Source organism: Chrysochloris asiatica, unplaced genomic scaffold (assembly GCF_000296735.1).
Source record: "Chrysochloris asiatica unplaced genomic scaffold, ChrAsi1.0 scaffold00485, whole genome shotgun sequence".
In the NCBI taxonomy this organism is placed as follows: Eukaryota; Metazoa; Chordata; class Mammalia; order Afrosoricida; family Chrysochloridae; genus Chrysochloris; species Chrysochloris asiatica.
Window position 1 is genome coordinate 625,055 of NW_006409003.1, and position 7,954 is coordinate 633,008.

Genomic DNA, 7,954 nt, shown 5'->3' on the forward strand with positions numbered 1-7,954 from the left:
AACCAAAGAAAAAATTTAAACTTCAACTTGCAATATTGAAGGATTCTATGGGCAAAATATTGAAAGATGCAGAAAACATCAGAAGAAGATAGAAGGAATACACAGAGTTAGTGTACCAAAAAGAAATGATCCATGTTCAACCATTTCAAGAGGTAGCATATGATCAAGAGACAGTGATCTTGAAGGAAGAACTCCAAGGTGCATTGAAGGCATTGGCAAAGAACAAGGCACCCAGGTTAGATGGAATACAAATTGAAATCCTTCAACAAACTGATGAGTCATTGGAGTCACTCACTCATCTATGCCAAGATATTTAGAAGACAACTCTGCCTGGCCAACTGATTGGAAGAGATCTGTATATGTGCCCATTCCAAAGAGAGGTGACCTAATGGAATACGAAAATCATCAGACAATATTATTGATATCCCATGGGAGTCAAGTTTTACTAAAGGTAATAACAGCTGCAACAATACATTGACAGAAACGTCCAGAGGTTCAAACTGGAATCAGAAGAAGATGTGGAACGAGGGATTTCATTGCTCATGTCAGATGGATCTTGGCTGAAAGCAGAGAATACCAGACAGATGTTTACCTGTGCTTTATTGACTATGCAAAGACTTTTGACTGTGTGAATCATGACAAACTATGGACAACATTGTGAAGTATGAGTATTCCAGAACACTTAATTGTGCTCACGAGGAACCTGTACATGGACCAAGAGGCAGTTGCTCAAACAGAACAAGGGACAGCCAAATAATTTAAAGTTAGGAAAGGTGTGTGCCAGGGTTATATTTTTTCACCATACTTACTCAATCTGTATGCTGAGCAAGTAATCCGAGAAGATGGATTACATCAAGAAAAACATGGCATCAGGATTGGAGGAACACTCATTAATAACCTGATATATGCAGATGATACAACCTTGTTTGCTGAAAGTGAAGAGGACTTAAGATACTTACTGATGAAGATCAAAGACCACAGCCTTAGGTATGGGTTACATCTCAATGTAAAGAAAACAAAAATCCTCACTACTGAGCCAATAAATAACATCCATAGCAATGGAGAAAAGACTGAAGTTGTCAAAGACTTCATTTTGCTCGCATCAACCATCAACACTCATGGAAGCAGCAGTCAAGAAATCAAATGATACATTGCATTAAGCAAATTCACTGCACAAGACCACTTTAGAGTGTTGAAGCGTGAAGTTGTCAGTTTGAGGATGGAGATTCACTTGACATAAGCCATGGTATTTTCAATAGCCTCATATGCATGTGAAAGCTGGACACTGAATAAGGAAGACCGTAGAAGAATTGATACATTTGAGCTATGGTGTTGGAGCAGAATAGTAAAAGTGTCCTGGGCTGCCAAAAGAGCCAACAGATCTGTACTGGAAAAAGTACAGCCAGAGTGCTGTACTTCATCTCTCATACTTTGGACATCTTATCAGGAGGGACCAGTCACTGGAGAGGGACATCATGTTTGGTAAAGTAGAGGGTTGGAGAAAAAGAGGAAGACCCCCAGCGAGATAGATTGGCACAGATAGATAGATTGGGAGCATCAATGGGCTCAAACATAGCAACAATTGTGAGGTTGTCCCAGGACCAGGCAGTGTTTCGTTCTATTGTGCATACGGTCGCTATGAGGTGGTACCGACTCAATGGTACCTAACGACAACAACAAGGCCGATAATGCTTACAGAGACCAGAAAATATAACAAATATCCATGAAATTCTTACACAGACACTGTCTACTCATAACTTTGAATGTAAGCAGCTATATTCTATCCAGATGGTATGTATAGAAGAAACTAATCATTCATATTGAAACAGAAAGAAGTGTTGGATATTCCAAGTGGACTTTGGGGTTTGATAAGTTAAAACACAATAGAAGGAGAGGATTAAAAACTTTGTTTTCAGATAGACTATCAACAATCACTATAATTATAAAGCTCATAATGATGTTTTGGGTGCTGGTAGGTGGGGTGGGGGTGGGGGGGGTGGGGGCATACTAGAGACCCATTGTGTCCTATTGTATTCAAACACGTACAAATATTGCATATTTTAACTGTCTTTTCCATGTACTCAAGGCACCATAAATAAGCAATAAACGTAACCTGAGGTTGATGATGTTTCTGTGTGTTTCCTGCTCAGTCACCAAATATACTCAGGACACTGGGGATCTCCTATGAGGAGAGTTGGGCAGTGAGTGGGGTGTAAGCAGAAACCAGGACCTGTAAAGAGTAAGGATGCTCTCATTAAGAAACAGTGAGCACATTTCCTGATACTATCGCCCTAAAGTAAGGAGCTCTGGTAGCACAGTGGTTACGAAAAGGGCTGCTAATCTCATAGTCAGCAGTTCGAAACTACCAGCTGTTCCAAGGGAGAAAGATGAGGCTTTCTGCTCCTGCAAAGATTTACAGCCTTGAAAGCCTTATGCAGGGTCACCATGAGTGGGAACCGACTCCATAGCACACCACCACCACCAAGATACTCCATAAGCCCTGCACCAAAACTACCCCATGACGTCACCTTTTAGCTTAAAAACCAGATTGACACATAAAGACTATTACCAGTGAATGTTGTGTTGTTAAGTGCCGCTGAGTCAGTTCCAACTCATAGCAGCCCTGTATAGGGTTTCCAAGAAGCAGCTGATGGGTTTGAACCACCAACTTTGTGCTTATCCTATAGCACCACACCAGGACTCCATCTTTTTTAAAAATCATCTATATGAGACTTAAGGTCCAGCAGTTACTCTAAAGCAAAGGTGAAAGGCAGGAACACTGGGAAAGCAGAGTACTGAGAGCAGAACCTGCAGAAGGGACTGAATGAGAAGGCTAGCACACTGTAAACCGAAAGCAGTGCTATGAAGAAGTTGGGCTGTTGTGGTTAAGTGCCATCGAGTCAGTTCTACTCATAGTGACCCTGTATAGGATTTCTGAGGAGCAGCTGGTGGGTTTGAACTGCCAACCTTGCGGTTAATAACGCAGTGCTTATCCTAGTAACTGTTAAATGGGGAACTGATTTTCTGTGTAAACTTTTACCAAAAGCACAATAAAATATTATTTAAAAGAAAGAAAGAGCATAAACTGGAGATAAACTGACAATCTAGAGGTAGAGATGAGATAGAATAAGTCAAAATGAGATGATAAAGATCAAAATACACCAAATAATGGTAAAGAAAGCATTCCAGTGAACATATTCTTTTTGTGAAATGAAAGATTCATGTAAAAATACTTGTGGGTAATGATTCATAGCATATTGGTATTCAATATGGAAGCCTCGGTGACTTGTCATTTCTGGTTATGTTTTATCCATAAAAAATGTTCGGGATGAAAATACGTATAAAGAAACTGGGTCAGAGAGAGACTTAATAAAATGAAGAGAATGAGATGAGGTGGTGAACACGTTGTCAGTGTTAAAGGACAAGACAGCAGCTGAGGGAAGCTAGAGAATGCACATACACTACTGAGTGGGGCTCACGCTGAAATACACAAGAGAAAAGTACAAGACAATGGATGGTAATACACTTGCTGCTGCTATATGACAGAGTCAGTTCTGATCCATGGCGATCCAACATAGACTGAAACATAGATTATGCATAGTGTAACATAATGCATAGACTTAATAACGTATATATAGCGTTGTGTGAAAATATACACAACAAAACATGCGTCATCTCAACAATTTTGCAATGTTGTAGATTTCATTTTTTAGACATGATTGCACATCAGTGCAATCCCCTCATTAGAAAGATGGACCAGACTGTGAGAAATGTTTCTTTTCCTAGGTGAGGGTCACTTGTTGACCTAAGAAAGTTTCCTTTTGAATGACTGAAAATATAAATATAAACATAAATATCTTCAGAGCATCAGAAAAGCAGCCTAGAGACAGCCTGGCTTTGTGATCTGTGTCACTGTTGGACCCTGTGTAGGTCACGATACACAAAGACATCGTTCCTATGTCCGTAAACATTGACATTCAGTGACATTTTACAAATGATCCGACCCACCCTTTAGCTTCTGGAAATGTGCCAAGTAAGTCCCTGCTATAGGTCTGCCCACCCAGTGACTCCTCATTCCTCTAGGGTACTATATATTGTTCCAGCCCACCAGCTCTTCCTAGGAAACCCTATACAGGGTTGCTATGAGTTGGAACCGACTCCATGGCACATAACAACAACATAGTGTTCAGAAGCATGTTTGAAGTATTTTATTGATTCAAACTTGGGGTTGGCACTGAAATTCAGAATGTACAGATAGACTCAGTTCCACATCTGGCCATTGAGCTGCATACAAACAGCTGTGAGTCAGTTATAGATCAGCTGAATTTTCCCTCTATGGGAACTGACATTGGATTCCAACTCCCAGCGAGGGGCTCAGAATTGTGAGATTCTCCTCCCTAGCTCCCCAAGTTCTTTTTGAGTGAGAGGCAGTCTGAGTGGGAGTAACCCTTCAACCAACATGACATGCACTTAAACACAACTGGTTTTAAGGACATCAGCTATGATGCACCCTGTTTAAGAATGAAGATTCTAAATTGAGCAGTTGTGATCATGGAGGAGATGAAGAAATCATCTATTTCTTTTTCTGAAATACTCACCCGCTGATCTCTGCCGCAAGAAACACTGGCACAGAGATGACCATTGGTGTGTGGGTAGAGTAAGGACAGCTGGACTCCTGATTTATAATTATGAGCACTTTCAGCTCAGCTCCCTGCAGATCTGACATTATCATATCAGCACTGACAACTCTGGGGAAGTCTCCCAGAGCAGAGTTTGTTCAAGTTACTTACAATCATCATAACAACCTATGACAAATAAGGGAAATAATAATGTAAAAGTCCATAGAGAATACCAGAACTTTTTTACAAACAAAGTTTAGTACTATAACTTCAGAAGAATAAATCATGAACAAAGTTCAGAGAAGACTGAACACTGAAATCCGGGGAAACAAAGACTCTCTCCCACTAAATATCACTCCCTAGAAAGGAAGGCCTGGGACGCTCTTGCTGAAAACATATGCATCACAACAGAACGTTGTCTGATCTCTTGCTTTGGATTTGTCATTGGAAGGGATCCATCGCGGGAGGAGGATAACTTGGATGAATGGCAGGCCCACGAGGGCATGAGAAACACACAGTGGGATGGATTAGAACAATAGTCCCAGTCATGGACACAAACATGCTGCCAATTACGAGGATGACCCAGGACCAGACAACGTTTCACTCTGTTGTAGATAAGGTCACCCTAAATCAGGTTGACATGATGTCAGGTAACAACAAGATGTCCCGGGACCTTGAGAGAGAAGAAACAAAACACACACATTGGCAGGTCAGGCAGGGGAAAAATATTTTGCAAAAGAATATTGCTGAAAAAGCAATCCCACCAATTCTCTTCAAAGTGGAGTCAGATGCCATCTTGTCTGCACGTCCCATTTAGCAAAGGCCACTGAGACAGAGTTATAATGTTATCACCCAACAAATGATTCACAGGACATCTTACAACGAATATTTTACTGTGTTCCATCCATCATTGATCTAGCCATCCCTCTATCCACCATTAACCTAATTTACACTTTAATTAATTTCACTGCAACATGCAGACATCAGACCAAGTCAGTCCCAAACACACGAGTAGGTATGTCATCTACAAAAGTGCAGGTGTTACGATGGCATGGGGGCTGCGTCAGACTTCCTCTAACTTCACAAGCAGGGAAAAGGCGAATCAGCAGCATCTATGAGCTGGAACTCAGACATGCCTTTACCTTCCAACCTTCTTACCAATTCTGACACCAACTGTACCTTCTGTAGCATTCTCTACTGGGTTTGATCATTCGTTGTAATTGTCACACAGAACTCACAGGTTTGATTAGGGAAATAATTGATTACAATTCAGGATTAGTTATCCTGTCAGTTTTCTTTCAGCTATACTCACAGACACACTTAGCCCTTGGGCTCCTGATGTGCTTGGGTAAATGTTACAAAGATCTTTTAGCACTCAGTGCCCAGTCCTGTAACCCTTTGGCCTCTCTTCTGCTTGTGCAAGTACATCTCTGAGATAGTGTCCACTCCACAGTAAGCCTTGGCCCAAAGGCACTCAGCTTTACACATGGGTTGACAAACCTAGTTCCCCTGATTAAGTGCCTAGAGGCAACCCACTCCTCCAGCAAGTCTTCTCCTAGAAGGTACAGTTTTCACAAGCCATGGTCCAAGAAGCCAACTGCTAAGTCTCAGGTTTTTGGTTCTACTGTCTCTGCTGCCACTACCTCTTTATCACGTGTCACCATCTCTGGTGTCACAATTCTCTGTGTCCTGCATCAAGGAGTGTCAGTGCACAGAGATCTTGTGGTGTCCAAAGGATGTACTCCATTCCTGGATCTTCTAATTTGATGGTAGTGAGACCCTTACTTATGCTTCTGAAATGTATCATTTTATAACAATGGCAAAACTGAATAAATCCCACGCCCTATTTTCATAGTCCCACCTCAAATGGGTTCCAAGTACCCTATCCAATCCCCTTGAAGGCCCACAAATACCTCACATTTGTTATTTCATATATATATGTTGTTGTTGTCAGGTGCCATCGAGTCGGAACCAACTCATAGCGACCCCATGCACAGCAGAATGAAACAATGTCCGATCCTGGGCCAACCTCACTACCGCTGCCACACTTGAGTCCATCAATGATGCCACCTGGCTGATCCATCTCGTTAGGGGTCTTCCTCTTTTTCTCTGACCCTCCACCTTACCCAGCATGACATCCTTCTCCAGCGACTGTTTCCTCCGGACAATATGTCCAAAGTAGGAGAGACGAAGCTTAGCCATCCTGGCCTCCAAGGAGCACTCTGGCTGCACTTCTTCCAAAACAGATCTATTGGTTCTTTTGGCAGTCCATGGCACTTTCAGTATTCTCCTCCAACACCACAACTCAATATATAACATATAAAATATAAAACATAATCCAACAATGTACAGCTTAGAGTCCTACAAAGTGGTTGGAGAGTTTCAATACATTTGAGAAACATTCAGAAGGAGCATGTTTATAGATTATTATTATTGAACACTGCAGGTTGCCAGTGGTCATGTGAGAAACTATGTTATGGTAAAAAATGGAAATGTGTGTTAGATTTGAACATTAGAGATGGCTAGCTAGATGAAAATTACACATTTTTGTTTGCTTCTTATATCATTTTTTCTGACTCACATTAGAATCACTGTCTCCTAGATATTGATGTCCACAACTTGTTTGTCAGTTTGTGGTGGCTTGTGTGTTGCTGTGATGCTGGAGGCTATGCCACCAGCATTTGAAATACCAGCAGGGTCACCCACGGTGGACAAGCTTTAGCTGAGCTTCCAGAGTATGCCAGACTAGGAAGGAGGAGAAGCAGACCACTTCTGAATGATTAGCCACTGAAAACCATATAAATACCAGCAGAACTTTGCCAGCTAGAATGCCAGAAGATGCACCCCTCAGGATGAGAGGCACTCACAATACCACTGGGTAAGAACTGCCTCCTCAAAGTAGAGTTGATGTTAAATGATGTGAATGGAGCAAAGCTATCAGGAGCTTTATTTGCTTATGGGGCTCAACTCAAAATGAGAAGAAACAGCTACAAACATCCATTAATAATTGTAACATGGAATGTATGAATCTAGGAAAATGACAAGTTGTCAAAAATGAAATGGAACACATATTATCAATACCCTAAGCATTCGTGAGTTGAAATGTACTGGCATTGGCCATTTTGAATTGAACAGTCTTATGGTTTACTATTGGAGGAGAATATTGAAAGTGCCATGGACTGCCAAAAGAACAAACAGATCTGTGTTGGAAGAAATGCAGCCGGAGTGTTCCTTGGAGGCCAGGATGGCCAAATTTCGTCTCTCGTATTTTGGACATATTGTCAGAGGGACCAGTCGCTGGAGAAGGATATCATGTTTGGTAAGGTGGAGGGTCA